This window comes from Alexandromys fortis, unplaced genomic scaffold (genome assembly GCF_014885135.2).
Source record: "Alexandromys fortis isolate MF-2015 unplaced genomic scaffold, M_Fortis_MF-2015_v1.1 scaffold_331, whole genome shotgun sequence".
Taxonomy (NCBI): domain Eukaryota; kingdom Metazoa; phylum Chordata; class Mammalia; order Rodentia; family Cricetidae; genus Alexandromys; species Alexandromys fortis.
In genome coordinates, this window is record NW_026068215.1 from 617477 (window position 1) to 636704 (window position 19228).

The 19228-nt window shown below is 40.6% G+C and overlaps 1 protein-coding gene and 1 long non-coding RNA gene across 5 annotated transcripts in view; both read right to left on the reverse strand.

Moving 5' to 3' along the window:
* Positions 1–19228, reverse strand: part of LOC126493398 (uncharacterized) — a 150821-nt gene that overhangs the window by 56575 nt on the left and 75018 nt on the right. The gene's annotated exons all lie outside the window — the stretch shown is intronic.
* The window catches only part of LOC126493413 (uncharacterized), a 31545-nt gene continuing 12671 nt past the window's right edge, over positions 355–19228 (reverse strand). For 2 of the 4 annotated variants that reach the window (XR_007589806.1, XR_007589805.1), the window contains exons 3-7: positions 17539–17698; positions 15044–15422; positions 12397–12542; positions 1870–2052; positions 356–852 (exon numbers count right to left, since the gene is read on the reverse strand). This is a non-coding gene — a long non-coding RNA (uncharacterized lncRNA). Of the gene's footprint in view, positions 853–1869; positions 2053–2640; positions 2852–12396; positions 12543–15043; positions 15423–17538; positions 17699–19228 lie in introns of all 4 variants that reach the window. The other 2 variants (XR_007589807.1, XR_007589808.1) reach the window with 2 other exon arrangements.

The window sequence follows — 19228 nt, forward strand, 5'->3', positions numbered from 1 at the left end:
AAGGCCTACTCCAGGAGATGGAATCATACCTGAAACTGCTTGGTTGTCAAGAGTCTGAGACTAGATAGGCCAGGGACCTAGTATAAAACCAAATACTATTACTATTCTGCTAAGGGAAGGTTTGAGTAAAATGATGGCTAATGACATTCTGCTGTACTCATAGATCAGTGTCTTGCTCAACCAATAGCAGAGAAGCTTTTTCCTGAAGCAGACAGTAATAAATACAGTGGCCCACAGCACATAGTGAAAGACTTTAGAACACTCAAGTTTTTTTTCCACGTTTTTATTTTTTTAAAAATTACTTTTCATTGTAAATTCTGGCTCCAGTTCCCCCTCCCTCCCCTTCTCCTACCCCGCCTCCTCCTTCCCATCCCCATCTGTTCCTCAGAGGGGGTAAGGCCTTCCTTGGGAAGTTAACAAGGTCTGGGATACCAACTTGAGGCAGGACCAAGCCTACCCGCCCCGCCCCCAATATCAAAGCTGGGCAAGATGTCCTTCATAGGGAATGGGCTTCAAAAAGCCAGTTCATGCACCTGGGATAACTCTTGGAGAGACTGCCAGGGCTCCCTCAACAGACCAGGCCACACAATTGTCACCCATATTAAAAGGGTCTGGTTTGGTCTCATGCAGGTTCCCCAGCTGTCAGTCCATAGTCCATGAGCTCCCACTAGCTTGGGTCGGATGTAGGCAGTCTCTGTGGTTTTCGCCATCATGCTCTTGACCACCCTGCTTTGTTCATGTGATCCATCCTCCCTCTCTTCAAGTGAACTCCAGGATCTCTCAGCCCAGGGAACACTCAAGTCTTAAATAGGACCTCACCATCAAATCACTCCTCTCAAGGCTCAGGGAACCCTGCAGAAGAGGAGTCAGAAAGTTTAAGAGCAAGAGGGGATGGAGCACACCAAGGAAACAAGGCCTTCTAGACACAGCAGAGCCAATGCACATAGGAATTCACAGAGACTGTGGCAACTTGCCTAGGGCCTGCAAGGGGCTAAGACTGATAAGGCCCCAGTACTGAGAGGGAAAGTGAACACTAGCCCACATCTCTAACACAATGTAGTCTCTCTGAGCGTACATATAAGGCTAGGCCCCATGCCCAAGAAGAGATGGCCAACAAAAACTAACTCAATAGCATTTTTGGAGGTTCTTGGTTTTATAAAGCTTTGTCAGGTGTTTTTTTCCATGCATGTCCTTTGCACGCACACACACATGCATGAATAAATGTGTGTATATATGTGTGCATATATATACATATACATAATCAGAGAAGCTTTTGTTTTCCTGAAGCAGATGATAAATGCTGTGACCCACAGTGACAGTGCAAAGTGAGAGACTGTGTGTGTGTGTGTGTGTGTGTGTGTGTGTGTGTGAAATAGTTACTGGTTTTATGGGTTTTCTGTGTGTGTCTCTGCATCTATATATGTTTCCTGTGCTTTTTCTTTGCTTCTTCTTCTCTGTTTGGTTTGTCCTATTCTGGTTTGTGGGCTTGTATCTACATTTTTAGATGCCCATTTGTATCCTAATGAGTGAGAACAAGAAAAGTTGTGAATTGGGATGGTTTGGGGAATTGGGAGGATCTTGGAGGAGTTAGGGGAGGGAAACATAATCAGAATATATCCTATCTTTTTAATCTATTTTCAACTAAAGAGGAAGGATGGAAAGAAGGAGGGATGGAGGGAGGGATGGAAGGAAGGAGTTCCTGAGACTGATTTTAATAATATATTTGGAGATGTATGGATACTGTCTATTAGAGAACGACCACTTTAATTCTGCTGTTTAAATATCTTTATCTAGGGCTGGAGAGATGACTCAGTGGTTAAAAACACATTACATTTCCAGAAGACCCATTGATCAGTTCCCAGCACCAACCTCTGTGAGCCACCTGTAGCTCCAGCTCCAGGGAATCTGACTCCCTCTTCAGGCCTCCAGGGACATGTTCACATAAACAAAATGAATGTTTAAAATGATAATGGTCTTCCGTTGTGCACTTTTCTTTTTCTCCACAGTATAATCTCATTGGTGAGTAACACTTGAGAAATGAGGATCAAAGTCCTGAGAGAGAGAATTTGTATTTACTGAACTGTTCTCCTTAATGCCACAGGTGACCTAAAGCCACTGGTACTTTTCATTTCAATCACCAATCCTGTAAGTTCAAAGGTGTTTGAAAATGATGGCAGCACCAATTCCTCTTCTAATTCCGGGGTGTGGGGGAGCACCGGCATATTGTTGTGATATTTACCTACAGAGGAATGCTTCTACCAAAAGCTGACAAGTTTTGCTGCCAGACTGAAAAACCTGTGGGAAAATGCGTTGTGAGCTTATTTAGTGACATGGGCTATGTGTGATGAGCAATTCTGGACCCGAGAACAGCTTTATTCTATGCTCTTTCTGTGCATGCCAGTGCTTTGCCTCCCCTCCTTTTCCCTTCTGGTTATCCGAGTCCTGCAGCTGCTTGCCCTTCCTCCCCTTTCAACCTGTTTCCCTTACTTTGAAACTTAGCCTTGTTCCCTCTTCAGCAAAACAAAGGCATGAATAACACTAAAGATGCTTGAAAAATCCATAGAGATGCATATAGGTTCATGCTTACCTAAGGTCACACATAACATATATAAGTGTATATGCATACATAAACACACATACCATAGTAGTATGATGTTATGCCCTTCAGACTCTTTTGGTGGACCCACCATCCAGCTCCCAAATGAATCACACATGGATTCTTATCCTTATAAACTTCTGGTTTTTCAAGAGAAGGTTTCTCTGTAGCTTTGGAGCCTGTCCTGGAACTAGCTGTTGTAGACCAGGCTGGTTTCGAACTCACGGAGATCCACCTGCCTCTGCCTCCTGGATGCTGGGGTTAAAGACAAGTGCCACCATCACCCAGCTTCTCTGGCCTCTGTGTTTTTCCCATTCTCTTACTTTGTAAAATCTTCCTCTTACTCTGTGGATTGCTGTGTAGTTGGGTGGCTGGCCCTGATATCCTCCTTCTTCTTGGGCTACTACTCTGAATCCCTTTTCCCAGTTTTCTCCTATATCTTCTCTCTGCCTGCCAGCCCCACCTATCATTGCTCCTGCCTGGCTATTGGCCATTCAGCTCCATATTACATCATCAGGTGTTCGAGACAGGCAAAGAATCACAGCTTCACAGAGTTAAACAAATGCAACATAAAAAAAGTCACACACCTCAAAATAATATTCCCAACACATACTCACATGATTCATAGTTTATCTAACAAAACACCCAACACCAACAATGAGAAACCTCCTTTAAAGTTGTTAGTCAGGACAATAAAGTTTCACCTATATACGCTCAACAAAATATGGTAGCCTGATCAATGGCGATGCCAGCTGACATGCCAATGTGGATGGGTGAAATCTCACAAAGTCCCACCCTAAGTGAAGACCTACAGGCAACTAATGACTGCTGAGAGAAAGAATCATTCCTTCCCAAGGATGAGCTCCCGAATTGATTATCTAATAGTAAGTGGTCAGCCCCCAAAACATATATATGTGAGCAACAGTAAATTAACTAAGCGGATTGTAGTTATATATGTATTCATAACAATAATAATGAAAGAAAAATAGAACAAATAAAAATAAAAGGACATGAAGAAGGAGAGATGATGTCTAGCAGTTAAGAGCACTGACTGTTCTTCCAGAGGACCCAGGTTCAATTCCCAGCACCCACGAGGCAACAAACAATCATCATTAGCTCCAGTTCCAGGGTACTGAATGCCCTTTTCTGGACTTCACAGGCACCAGGCATGTATGTGGTACACAGATATACATACAAATAAAACGTCCATAAACATACAATAATAGAATAAAATAGAGGACATGAAGTTGGGAGACAGAGATGTTAAGAGGCCCTAAGCAGTGTTTAAGAGGAAGAGGGAGTAGATATGGCCATAATGCATTATGTACATGTATAATATTTTCAAAAATAAAGTTAAAAATTTCAATAAAAATCTTCAGCTTAAAAGAATTGAGTACATGTGTTTCAGAGAAAAAGTGGTGGGGAAGTATAAAAAGAATTGAAGGGGAGGGAGTGTGGGATGGCCTTGATCAAAACACGTTGTATACTTGTATTGAATTTTTAAACGATAAGTAAAAACATATTGAATTTAATTTTTTAAAGGTTTCTTTGTTATTTTATGTTTTGCCTGTATGTTTATATGTGCAGTGGGTGTGTACCTGACCTGAGAGGACACAAGAAGAGGGTTTTGTATCCCTTGATACTGGAGTTATGGGTGATTGTGAGCCATCATATGGTTTCTGAGAAAAGAACCTGAGTTCTTTGCAAAAGCAGAAAGTGCTCTCAAATGCTGATTCACCCCTCCAGTCCAATATTTCAAATTTGTAAATTAAGCAGTTACTTTTTATTCCCTTTCATGTTTTACTAACTTAATTATATTCTTTAGATTTTTGTGTAATCTTTTTGGTCCCCGTGTTTACCTATTTTCTCCTTCTCTTCCATAATTTAGCAACGATTTTGTTATTTTTCTTAAGCCAAGTTTTCATTTTTCACTCCTCTTCTCTTTGTATTTTTACATTATGTTTATCATGTACTGTGTATGTGTGCTCATGCACGCATCAACGAAGAGTGCCATGTAGAGCCTGTGGATGCCATTTGAGAACTAAAAACCAGCAGTTCGTAACAAAAGCACTGGAATCTTGCATTAGTGAAAGTGAGGGAGTTTATTTTCTGACTTTGCAGAGTAGAGGGTGCCTGAACTGGCCTTGCCCCACTATCACACTGATGATTATCACGAATATCACCATAAAATCTTTGGTGAAGAATGGAGATAGAGACAGAGACCCTCACCAGAGCAATGGACTGAGCTCCCAAGGTCCAGTTGAAGAGCAGAAGGAGGGGGAAGATGAGAAAGGAAGTCAGGACCGCGAGGGGTTGTTCCACCCACTAAGACAGTGTGCCTGATGTAATGGGAGGTCACCATTTCCAGCTGGATGGGGACTGATAGAGCATGGGATCAAACCGGATGCTGTGAATGTGGCTGCCAATAGGGGCAGACTGAGAAGCCATCGCTAATGACCCTGGGACCTGTTTCTACTGCATGTACTGTGTTTTGGGGACCCTAGTCTGTTTGTATGCACACCTTCCTAGACCTGGATGGAGAGGGAAGGGCTTTGGACTTCCCACAGGGAGGTTACCGGCCCTCTCTTATCTATCTATCTATCTATCTATCTATCTATCTATCTATCTATCTATCTATTTTTATTATTTAATTAAAATTTCCACCTCCTCCCCTCCTCCCATTTCCCTCCCGCTCCCCCATCCCCCTTCCCCTCCCTCTCCAGTCCAAAGAGCAGTCAGGTTTCCCTGCCCTGTGAGAAGTCCAAGGACCTCCCCCCCTCCATCCAGGACTAGGAAGGTGAGCATTCAGAAGGAGGGAGAACATGAGCAAGGAAGTTAGAACCGCAAGGGGTGCGCCCACCCACTGAGACAGTGGGGCTGATCTAATGGGAGCTCACCAAGGCCAGCTGGATGATGGAGCATGTGATCAAACTCCCTGAACGTGGCTGACGAAGGGCTGACTGAGAAGCCAAGGACAATGGCACTGGGTTTTGATCCTACTGCATGTAATGACTTTGTGGGAGCCTAGTCTGTTTGGATACTCACCTTCCTAGCCCTGCCCTCTCTTAAGGAGGGAGGGGGAGGGACAAAGGGGAGTGGGGGAGTGGGAGGGGGACTGGAAGGAGGGGAGGAAGTGTACATTTTTGAATGGAAAAATAAAACAAAATAAAAAAGAAAAAGAATTGGATAAAAAAGATAAAATAAGGACCACTTTTGAAGAATAAATGTCAAGATTGCCAAACAATCTTGGTTTTAGGCTTTTATTTTGTAAACCTATGTGTTTCTAGAGATTCATGACAATTGCTGATGGCCTCTCGCCTATATCTCATAGTTTAGTGCTAATCAGTACCCAGTTAAGCAGTGATCAGGAACAGGCATTCCCTTTGTTTTTAAACTTCCTCATTGATGAACAAATTACAGATGGCTGTTGTGGGATATTTGGTCAAAAGTGAGACCCCAGCCCTCTAACACCCCTATATCCAACGAGTCTGGGAAGATTGGAAGCAGCACCCCAGTCCCTGGCATCCATCCTAAGCCCCTTCCCCCTGGGAGTTGCCCTGGTTCAGACTCCACCTCAGGGAAGCCTGCCAAGTGCTGACCCTCTCCAGGAACGGTCAGGACCACTCTCACAGGCTAGTTAACATATGTCCCAGGTTTTGCATGGTCTCTCCCTGTCTCCCCCTTTCCTCCCTCCTCCCCCACCATGTTCCCCACAACTCAGGAGCATTGCAGTCATTAAACTTGGGCTCTTTGATTTGGTGTAATCTGGTCTAATTCGAGTTATTTTGTGTGGGTAGACAGGATCGTTTTAAAGTTTTTCCTAACAGATGGAGGTTTCCTACCAAAAGGATCTGTTTTTCCGGCAGCACAGGGCCCAGGGCCACGTGCTGGAAAACACCCTAACTGTGCACCCTCTCTGCCAGACTGGATCAACTTCATCTCAGTGAGTTCCCCGTTTTTGCTTATGCTGGTAGGGTACCCAGGGTGACCCATTCACTTTTGAGGCTTTCTGCTGAACTTGCACATCCATGTTCACTGTGACTATAGTCAGAAAAGTTAAAAGTAATCACACTAGATCAGAGGTTCATCAATAGTTAGCTGAATAATCAAATTGGGATATATATATATATATGTATGGGGCAGGGGTAGAGATAGAGATATTTTATTCAGTTGTAATGTAAGTATGTAATTTTCAGGACAGTGGATGTAACTGAAAAATATACTAAGATAACCCAGGCCTTGAAAGAGAAAAACTATATGCCCTCTCTCATAGGTAGATCTTAGTTTTGAATTAGTTCATTTAAATTTGAGCATCTCTAAAGGCCAGGATGCTGGAGAAAGGTCATTATTTGCGGAGAGAGAAGAGGCCTTAAATGAAGTGTGTGGGAGAACACTGAGGATCCATCAATTAAAGTGAGGCTTAGAAGGGGTTAAAAGAGAGGGTAAGATATGGCTAGACGATACTAAAGTTGCATTATAAAGCCATGTAGAGCTGGGCAGTGGTGGCACACAACTTTAATCCCAGTGCTGGGGAGGAAGAGGCAGGTAGATCTCTGTGAGTTTGAGGTCAGCCTGGTCCACAAAGCGAGTTTCAGGACAGCCAGGGGTGTTACAAAGAAACCCTGTCTCAAAAACCAATACCAAACAAACAAAAAAACCAAACCATGCAAATTGCTCTTGTTCCCATCCCCAACCACTCTCAGTCATGATTAGGTTTGGAGAGGGCAGAGGGAGAAAAGTACTGAGAGACTACTAGAAAAGAGGGGGGCATTTCTAGTAGTAACAATAACCTGCCACAAGAGAATCTCCATGGAATCTACAAGGAAGACCCCAGTTTAAACTCCTAGCAAAAGTAGATCTGTAGCCTGAACTGGCCATCTCATGTGACTAGACTGGTGCCTGGACCAGTTGTCATCAGTGAGGCTGCATCCAGCAACTAAAGGAAACAGACACAGACTCACAGCCAAATATTGGGCAGATTCGAGGAATGCTAATGAAGAGGAGGAGAAATTGGAAGAGCCAGAGGGGTCAAGGACACCTTAAGAAAACTCACAGAATCAACAAACCTGGACTCAAGGGTCTCAGAGGGACTGAAGTGAAAACCAGGGAACCTGCATGCGGCTGACCTAGACACTCTGCATATATGTGACAGTTGTATAGCTTGGTCCTCTTGTAGGACTTCTAACAGTGGAAGCAGGGACTGTCTCTGACTCTTTTGTAGGTTTTGGGAACCCTACTCTTCATACTGGGTCGCCTTGCCCCCCCACCTTAATACAAGGAGAGGTGCTTAGTCTTACTGTAACACGATATGCCATGTTTTGTTGATACACATGGGAGACCTGCCCTTTCCTAAACAGAAAGAAGGAGGAGGGGATTGGGGGGTGGAAACAGAGGGTGGACTGGGGGGACTTGGAGGAGAGGAGGGAGGGGAAACTGTGTCCAGAATGTAAGATAAGTAAATAAAATTGTTTTTTAAAAAGCCACATAGAAAACTACTATTTTATAAGCTAATTAAAAATCAAGTTTTTGAAAGTATTTGAACAGAGATACTCTGCATATATACAAATAATGCTATTTCTAGAAGTCATGAGCTATTAAACAAAAGCTCCAGGAGCTGGAAAATGGATAAGAAATCTCTTGTAGAAGACCTCAGTTCAGTTCCCAGCAGCTGCCTTAGGAAGCTCGCAAATGCCTGCAACTCCAGCTCCAGAGGAATCTGATGCCTCTGTCCTCAACAGGTATCTGCAATTGTTTGTACACACACACCCCACACACCTTAGTGCCAGATATCAGGTACCTCACTATGAGTTGCTGATCTAAGAAGCCCCATTGGTTTCCCGAAAAATACACCCAATTGCTATTGCTTTCGGTTATGCACCAGAATTAGAAATTAAGCCTCTACTGCTAAAGACATTCAATACTTTGATATTTTGGTCCCAGAACTCAAGGAATCAAGTCGGCAGTGAGCTGAAAGCTTCCTACATGCTAGCCACCTGTCCTAATGCCAAAGGGAGTGATTCATTCTACTGGTGAAAGAAAAGTCATCGATGATTTATGCAGCTGTGAGCCCTGTAATCGACATTATTGGCATGTTAGGAAATATTCCCCTGATGTTGCAATAGCAGAATGACAGTTACTTGGGGGATGAACTACCTTGGTTGTATTTGAAGCCTGTTTCACAGGAAGGAATCCATGCCTGGTATTAGAATACTGGCCAATACTCCGTGGTTAGGAAAGTCATGTGTGCAAGGTGGAAATTTCTGCTGCTGTCTTGCTGAATAAACATGATCAAGATTGTTTCTAAATATATATGGATTATATTTAGAATGGTTTGGCCTGGAACTTGTTATGTAGACTAGGCCTGGCAGCAAACTCACAGACCTGTGCCTGCCTCTACCTCCAGACTGCTGGAATTAAAGGCATAAACCAACCACATCTGCCCTAAATATTTCCATTTCTATCCATACAATAGTGCTCCTCTCATCCTTCTGTTCAGCCGGGTAGTGGTGGTGCACACCTTTAGTTCAAGTACTCAGGAGGCAGAGGCAGGCAGATCTCTGAGAGTTCAAGGCTAGCCTGGTCTACAGAGCGAGTTCCAGGACAGCCAGAGATACACAGAGAGAGACCCTGCCTCTAATAGACAAACAGACAAATTGATAGATAGATAAATAAAGGAAGGAAGGAATGAAGGAAGGTTTTTTTTTTTGCAGTGTATGACAATGAAGAGATGTGTAGATGTGTAACTGGTCAAAGAACTAAAAATAACTGCTTGTTGATTGCTCATCTCCAAATGGAACATCTCCAGTTCTGTTCCAAGGTTCAGGGATCATTGCAGAACTGGGGGTAGAAAGAAAATAAAGGCTGGGTGTAGGATACATGCTGTGAAATGCTGTCTATCTTCTGGAAGTGATACGGCTGTTCCACCTATGGACCCACAGTAGAAAATAGAAGCTGGGTGTAGGATAAATGTGGGAAACACTGTCTATCTTCTGGAAGTGATACGGCTGTTCCACCTATGGACCCACAGTAGAAAATAGAAGCTGAGTGTAAAATACATGCTGTGAAACGCTGTCTATCTTCTGGAAGTGATACGTCTGTTCTACCTATGGACCCACAGTAGAAAATAGAAGCTGGGTGTAGGATAAATGTGGGAAACACTGTGTATCTTCTGGAAATGATACGTCTGTTCCACGAAAGAACCCTCAATAGCTTTATTTTCAAACTGAAGAAAAATGGCACAAGATGAGACCAATAAACTTTTCGTGATGAGTAGTTAGAGGGAAATGAAGCACCAAGGCATCTGAGAAATCCATGGTGGTGATTGGTTTCTGGGGGATGAGGAGCCATTATATTTGATATGATAGCCATTGCTAACTTGTCCATAGTATGGTTCATAGCCTCCCAACTGTGCTCATGCAAGCAACATTAATTATATTTACTAGGTCACAAACAAAGAAACCTCAAAATAACAATAATAAAATACTTGAAAGTAGGATTGAGAACTTGCTGGAAAGAAAATGTATAGCACCAGTGAGGGGTGATGAGAGAGGATAATAGGGGGTAAAAATTCAAATTATATATTTGTATGAATTTGTCAAAGAATAAAAAAAAAACTTCATTGAACTTACACGAAAACAGACATCAAGACCATTGAAATAGAATAGATAATGCAGGCATAAACTCTCTGAGACACACAAAAACCTATTTTTGACTGTTAAAAAAAACTGTTAAACAACCTTATCCATCATAGAAATGCAACTCAAAAGAACTCTGAGATTCTGTCTTATACCTGTAAGAATGGCCAAGATCAAAAACACTGATGACAGCTTATGCTGGAGAGGATTTTGTGTAAAGGGAACACTCCTGCATTGCTGGTAGGAGTGTAAGCTGGTATAGCTCCTTTGGATATCAGTATGGCAATATCTCAACAAATTAGGAAACAACCTTCCACAATACCCAACAATTCCATTTTGGGGTATATACTACCCAAAGGATGCTCAATCATACCACAAGGACATGTTGTCAACTATGTTCATAGCAGCATTGTTTGTCATAGCCAGAACTTGGAAACAACATAAATGTCCCTCAACCAAAGAATGGATAAGGAAAATGTGGTACATTTACACAACGGATTACTACACAGCAGGAAAAAATAACGACATCTTGAAATTTACAGGCAAATGGATGGAGCTAGAAAACATCATTTTGAGTGAGATAACCCAGACCCAGAAAGACAATTATCACATGTCCTAACTCATATGTGGTTTTTAAACATAAAGCAAGAAAAACCAGCCTACAATTCACAATCCCAGAGAACCTAGACAACAATGAGGACCATAAGAGGACCATACATGGATCTAATGTACATGGGAAGTAGTAAAAGACAAGATCTCCTGAGTAAATTGGGAGCATGGGAACCTTGGGAGAGGATGAAGGGGTGGGGCGAGAGGCAGGGAGGGGAGGAGAGAAAAATGTAGAGCTCTATAAAATCAATAAAAAAATAAAAAAGAAGTCATTTCAAATGATCTACCACTTGAAAGACAAAAAGTATAGGTATTCTGGATGAAACCATTTATTACTTCAAGACAAATATGAAATTCAAAATGAAGCTTATAGGAATCATATTTACATTACTCTTTGCATTTATAAATGTTAAGAGCAACTCCAAAAGTGAAATTCCAAAACTGAAGCAGGAAAAGACATGTACATACTAAGAACTACCAATTTTCCCATTCCGAGAGAGCCTGGTTTTGTACTTAATGCAATTTACACCAAACCTACAAACAAAAAAATGAAGTGATGCAAAACCTACACACACCAGCTTGGCCAAAAGACTGTACTGAGAATTTGTAAAAAGGTTTTTAACACTTAAAATAATAAACCCAGAAAATGCTAGACTTGCTTAGTGAAGAGATAGTCTGGTCCTTTGTCTTTATTTTATAAAGTTTTATATGGAAAAGAAGTCCCACACTAGCTCAGAACTGAGAATAATAGAAGGTTATGTATTTAGGGGTAGACTGACAAATCACAATGCTCTGCTGGAATGAGGAACAGGAACCAAATCCTGCAGCAGGAAGAGGACAGACGCATGCTTTATGTTGGCATAAATAGTATAAGAGACCATTCCCAAATGGGCTGGTATCTTAAAGGCTATTGGCTGAAGGAGCGAAATGTGCTCCTACAACAATGGAAGAGAGAAATAATGCTGAAAAGCTCTTGATCAAGAATTCTGGTAAGGTGAGGGTTATGACTAATGCAACTCACAAGAATTATCAAAATCTATAACTTAAATGGGTGCAAACTTGTGCTTATATTATTTATAAATAAATTGATTGTCATAGATAGAATTCCTGTTTACAGTTGAATACCCATTGAAGGACAGTAATTCAATAATTCAATAATCAAAGATGGGGTTAAAGAAATGTGGGCTAAAGAGGGAAAAAAAACACAGAAAAAAAAAAAACCATGGAAACCCTGAACTCTTGTTTGGTTTTATCTATTCTCTCAGAAAAATCCTACAATTTTTTTTTAAAAGAAAAAAATTTTTAAGAAAAAAAAATGAATGTTGAAGTCAAGAGATCATTAAACAAACCATTTAACCATTTAAGAGCAAAAAGTAATTTTACAATGTTGCAGATTATTTGGAGAAAGGAAAAAAGTTGATAATGTAAACTTTAAAAGCACCCCTTCTCTCTCTCTCTCTCTCTCTCTCTCTCTCTCTCTCTCTCTCTCTCTCTCTCTCTCTCTGTGTGTGTGTGTATACACATGACATGATGTGTGAAGAACAGAGTATGACTTACATAAGTTTGTTATCTCTTTCTACCTTGAGGGTTCCAGGAATCCAACTCAGGTCCTCAGCTTAGGGCAAGTGCCTTTATCCTTTATCCTTGGAATCATCTCTCCAGTGCAGGTGTGAGATGTGTAAGCAAAAGGAAGACCTGAGATTCTAGAAATAGGAAAAGAGAACTAGTATGGAAGTGTGTCACCTTATTAAAGTGAATATTTGTGATCACTTTTAGAAAAGAGTGTGCATGCTTCTGGGGGTCCATATGGATACACCAATAATAAGCTGTGATTCATAGATTTCACATTTAGATAAGACAGGTGTATCAGATGTACAGCTCAATGATGATATAATTTAGAGAGCCTTTTAAGAAACATGATGAGAATAGAACTGGCCAAGAAAATTAATTATGATATTGCTTCCATGGTTACATCTTTTGATTGACCAATGGAGTGAAATCAACCTGAAGAAGGGTACCCTGGTACATAGTACAGCAAGGTTAAATGCACGAGAGTCATGGTCCATGGTATTTGATCTACATAGTCTCTAATGTGTTGTATTTATGAAGATTTGCTTACAATAGTTTTCACTTAATTTTATATTTTCTTCCTAATTTACAACAATATAATGATATTGGAATTTGTAATATGTAAATATACAAATATCATATGTATTGTTTCATAATCGGCTAATAAGAATCAAAAGATATTCAGTCCCTTTATTATCATAATAATATTTTAATACTACTTGGAATTGCCTTATTTCTTTCTTTGTAACATTAGAAAAATGCTTCAAGTTCAGAATATAATCTTTGGATGTCTCTAATGCAGCAAGAGGACATGAAGTTCACATAATGAACATTAGTATACAGTATTACATAGAGTTTTTCATGAGAATGTTTTAATACAAACTACCACCATTATAACTTAAAAGTAAAATATTCTTGGAAATGAAAGTTAATTTATGAAGAACTAATTTTAATATGAATAGAAATACAAATTGTCTAACGCATTTAACTAATAACATAAATACAAAACAACAGAAAGCAATAGAATATAAAAAATGCAGGAGGATATCCTTTCTTATGTAAGTAGCTCTTCAGCCAGTTCTTAAATCCTGACCTCACTCATCCTTTTGTGCAACCCCTCCTACTTTTCTGATATTCTTAAATCAATCTTGTCTGTTCACTGGACTTAGAAATAGTGAAGTCAAGCTTTTTATAACTGTTGGAAGACATTGGGAAGGAAAGAAAGAAAAATAACCAACTGAGACATGGAAACACTAGTTCCAAATATTGGATTTGATTTTCTTGTTCTATTCTGCCTATAGCATGAGGTTACTATTGTAGCATGAGGTTGCTGCTGTAGCATGAGGTTACTGTTGGTACCATGTCCTGGTGTCCTTGATTCTAGTTGTACAGTAATTTTCATATATACACTTCTGTAATTAAGCAGTTCTCATATATACAATTCTGTAACGATAAGAGGGCATATGTAAGGGGCAACTGATCTACGCCAGGGCTCTTATAAAATCCTCACCATATGCCCCAGTAATTCAAATCATAGATATACATTTCTGTGAAGATAAAGAACATAAGACACCTAAGACCTTTAGCTCCAACAAGTAATTTTTTATACATAAAATCAGAGTTGCATTAGTTTAATTTACTTCTATTACACATCCAATGTCCACCATTGTTGATCTTTACAGAGCAAAATGATGCACTGGCTATTTGTAATCAATATATTGAACTGAGTAGAGCAAATGACTTCATATCTGTGTTTAATTGTCTTCGACAAATTGTATGCTCAATACATTCTTGAAATTATAATGGGCATATCATTATATTGCAAAATTTCTGCTTACTCCATCTCTGGTAATACTAACTACATAATTACTTAAAGCTATAAACAAAATACTTAAAAACATCCTTTTCTGACCAGATTTTCTAAGAAATTAAACTAATTTTTATTCCCTTTGGCAATGGTGTAAATAACATTTCCCAAATCATTTTGATATGTCTGGTATAACTTAAAAACAAAACAAAAAATATGAAAATGAAATATGGAAAGTAATGCTTTGCTTTATATCTTAGATGGGTATATTTTTATCAGCAACTCTTGTTTCTGTCTATTGTTTGATAACTAAGGTATAAATCAACAGAAATAAAATATTACTAAATAATTATTCTTATGAACTTTGTGTTTAGTGATATAACAGCCAGTGAAAATTAGCAAATAAGAACAGCAATGCGTTTATACCATAATGATAAATTTTAATTATCCTGAATTTTTTTAAAACATAAAGTTTATCTTGCAACATTTTTGTTATTTTTGTATATTTAGTATCACTCATATTGAATTAAGAATATCACTTTAGGTAAATTGTGACTTTTCCCTTTTTATTGAAAATAGATTCTTCTCTCATTCAATATATCCTGATTACAGCTCCCCCTCCCTCTATTCTGCCCAGTTTACACCCACCTCCTCTCCCATCTGGTTCCACTCTCTGTCTGTCTCTCATTAGAAAAAAAAAAAGACTTCTAAGAGATAACAACAAAACACATCAAAATAAAATATAATAAGATAAAACAAAAAACATCATATCAAAGTTGGACACGGCAAACCAGAACTCAAGAGAAGGCCCAAGAAACATAGATTCACCTGGATTTGATGAGCTCCCATTAGATCAGGCACACTGTCTCAGTGGGTGAACCAACCCCTCATGGTCCTGACTTCCTTGCTCCTCTTCTCCCTCCTTCTGCTCTTCAACTGGACCTTGGGGGCTCTGATGAGGGTCTTTGTCTCTATCTCCATCTGTGGCTGGACGAAGACACTATGGTGGTTGTTGCGGGAGGTCCTTCCGCCCCTCCAACCAATAGCTGCTGAGATACCAGCCCATTGGGGCGTGGTCTCTCTCTCCCTTTAAAAAAGCGGCTACTTCCTCCGCTCGCTCTCTTCACTTCCTGCTCCGCCAGCGAGACTCTCTTCCTGGGTGCGCAGAGGGCTGTTGTCTGGGACGGTGATCTGTAAGTTTTTTCCTCTTTAAAAAAATACCATCCTATTAATCATAATTCCAAACTGGTGTGGCATTGTTCATGACTTACGCCTTCAGGTGATACTCAAGATAATCATCAGTGTGATAGTGGGGCAAGGCCAGTTCAGGCACTCTCTCCTCTGCTGCCCAAGGACCTAGCTGGGGGTCATCCCCATGGACACGTGGGAACCTCTCTAGAGCCAAGTCTCTTGCCAACCCTAAAATGGCTCCCTTAATGTAGATATCTTCTTCCCTGCTCCTACATCTGTCCTTCCTCCATCTCCACCTTCCCTAATGGGAGCTCACCAAATCCAGCTGGACCAGGACTGAATGAGCATGCAATCAAACCGGAGTCTCTGTAAATGGGGGCTGACTGAGAAACCATTGATAAAGGCACTGGGACTTGTTTCTACTGCATGTACTGGCTTTTTGGGACCCTAGTCTATTTGTCTATTTGGATGCAAAGCTTCCTAGGACTGGATGTGGGGGGGTGGACTTCCCACAGGGCAGGGCTCCCTGCCCTCTCTTAAGGAGGGAGGGAGGAGGGTGAGTGGGGGAGCAGGAGAGGAATGGGAGGAGGGGAGGAAGTGTAAATTTTTTGAATGGAAAAATAAATAAAAAAGGAAAAAAAGAAACATAGATTCACTTGTTTGCACTCACGAATCCCATAAAAACACTAAACTGGAAGCCATGACAAATCCACAAAGGACCCAATGTAGACCCATGCAGGCCCTGTGCCTGCTGCTTTAGTTTCTGTGACAATTTCATACAGTATATTTTGATTGTATTCTTTGCCCTCTTCTAACTTCATCCAGATCCTCCTCTACCTCCCTACCCACCTAACTTTGTGTTTTCTCTCTCTTACACACAATACACACACCAAACAGACAAACGAGCAAAAATATGGACCTGGATTTGTATTGGTCAACTACTGCAGAGCATGGTACCTGCCCTGGAGAGTGGTTGATATATGCAGAGACACACAACTGAAGAAAATGGATTTTCTCTCCCCCAGAAGCTAACAGTTGAGAAAAGCTTCTTGACTGGGGTGGAATTTTGTGTTCATTGGCCTTCCTCCATGCTGGGACTTGGCCTGAGTCTACCTTGTGCAAGTCTTGGCCATGGTGTCACGGCCTCTGTGATTTCCAGTTGTGTCTGGAAAATGTTTTCTTTGAAGCCATGTACCACCTCTGTTGTTACAATCTTTCTGTGTTCTCTTCCACATTTAACTCTGAGCCTGGCTGGCAGGAGTGTGATGCCATTAGGGCTGAGTACTCCAAAGTCTCTTACTCCCTGTACACTATCCAGTTGTGGGTCTCTGCATAATATTATCATATACTGCAAAAAGAAGCTTCTCTGATGAGGGCTAAGCAATGTCCTGATGATCTGTGGGTATAGGAATATGTCATTAGGAGTTGTTTTTATTGCTACATTCATTGAGTAGAATAATAGTGGTAACTTTTCTGCTAGGGTCCATGACCTATCTCTAGACTCAGGTTCTTGGCTGCTTCAGTGATGGCAGATACGGGTTCCATCTCATGAAGCAGGGCTTAAATCTAATCAAGAGTGGTTGGTTACTCCCTCAAAATTCATACCACTGTTGTACCAGTGGGCATACCTTGCAGAAAGAACATTTTTATAGACTGCAGGGTTTATAGTTGGGTGAGACTGATAATGACTTTTCTCTTTTAATAGCACCTTCTGTAATTATAAACAGTAGCCAGTAGAGATAAAGCTTCCAGCTGAGTACCAGCTAGATTTATCCATGCCTATGGCATAAGTATGTGTGTGGTACCTTCAAAATAAGGTCTTACCACCAAGTTGTAGAGGGTAACCAATAGCATTGGCAATTGCCTATAATGTTTGGTGGGGGTCTATGGGGCCTCTTTGGCCAATGAATCAAAAATGTATAACCCATTTCTGGTAATGGAACTTATACTTGGTAGCATACGATAGATATATAATAGGGATATTAATATATTCTATTTTCCCTTCCTCTCCCTCCTGGTCATTCGCTCGCTACCAAACGTGGTTATCCTAAATCAAGCACACCTACCTAAAGCTTAAATGCTAACATCCACACATAAAAGAAAACATACACTGTCTTCAGGGTCTGGGTTACCTTGACCTCACTCAGGATGATTATTTCTAGCTTTATCCGTTGACTTGAAAATTTCACAACTTCATTTTTCTTAATAGTTGAATAATATTTCATTCTGTAAATGGACCACTTTTTCATTTTCCATTCATCAGTTGATGGGCATCTAGGTTGTTGCCACTTTCTGTGAAATAGAGCAGCAATGAATATGGATGAGCAAATATCTAGGTAGTAAAATGCTGAATCCTTTGGGCATATATACACAAGAGTAACATAACTGGATCTTGTGGTAAATCTATTTTAAGCTTTTTGAGAAACTTCCACACTGTTTTCTGTAGTGACTGTACTCCCACCAGCAAAGAATGAGCATTCCCCTTACCCCACATCCTTGCCAACAGGGGTTGTCTTTTGTTTTATTGATCTTTGCTATTTTAATGGGTCTAAGGTGAAATCTCAAAGTGGTTTTAGTATGCATCTCCCTGATGGCTAAAAATAGCGAGTACTTTCTAAAGTGTTTATATGGGCCAGTTGCTGGAGCCTATATGCAACATTTTCAATTCAAACTGCCACGTTCCAGTACCTGGTCCCCATAGGCTTATGGCCATATTATAGTGCAAAAGCATTTAGTCAAATTTCTATTAAAGTCCCTATAGTCTCAACACTGTTTACATATCCAAAGTCCTACTGAGATTAAAAGTAACATAACTCTGACTATCTATAAAACCATTTACACATTTCCAGCATGTGTTGACACAGGGTATACATTTTAATTCTAAAGGGGAGAAATGAGACATAAAGAGGAAATACTGTACCAAATTAAGACAGAAACCCAACACGGAAAACACCAGATCCCCATAGCCCCATATCTGGTGTCAAAGGTCTTGCAGCCTGCAGCATACGTCTCTCTTTTGGGTTGCTTCCATTCCTTATATGAGGCTCTCCTTAGCGGATGCCTCATAGCTCTGTCATCCCCCGTGTCTTAGAATCCCAATTTCAACTGAGGTCTTTCCACTTTTTCAGTTTCATATAGCAGCATCTCACTGTCTCCTGACCCCTTAAAGCAGGCCTTCTTCTCCCAGTGACTCTAGCATTTTCACATATTTCCTGACATCAGGAAAGTTTTTAGATCCTGGGCAGAAGTCAGCCAAATTCTTTGCCAAAATTTCACATAAATGGTCTATGTCCTGTTGCTAACGGAGACCTTGTTCCCCTATGAAGCCTCTTGAACCAGGCCTCATGCAGCCTACAGACTGATTTGCAGCATTTGGAGATATCAGTAACATTATTTGAGCTCCAATAGCCTTGGATATAACTACTGCTGTAGTTATTCTGCCTGTACCATGCATAGTCTATCTCTCCACTGTGCCTGTACCATGCATAGTCTATCTCTCTCCACTGTGCCTGTACCATGCATAGTCTCTCTCTCCACTGCACATGCAGCTTTCTTCAGTTGACTATTTCACTATTCTGAGGTCTCCACCATCCCAAGTTCACCACTTTCACATTCAAGTTTTTCTTAATAGCCCTTTACACTTTGTTTACAGTTGTTCAACTGCTTTTCTAGTCTGAAGTTCCGAAGTCTCCCCCCCCAAAAAAAACAACACAATTAAATTATTTACATCAATACCCTACTTTATGGTACCAACAACTTTTAGATTAGTTAGTTTTTGTGACTGTTACAAAATATCAGGACCAAAAGCAACTTATGGAAAAA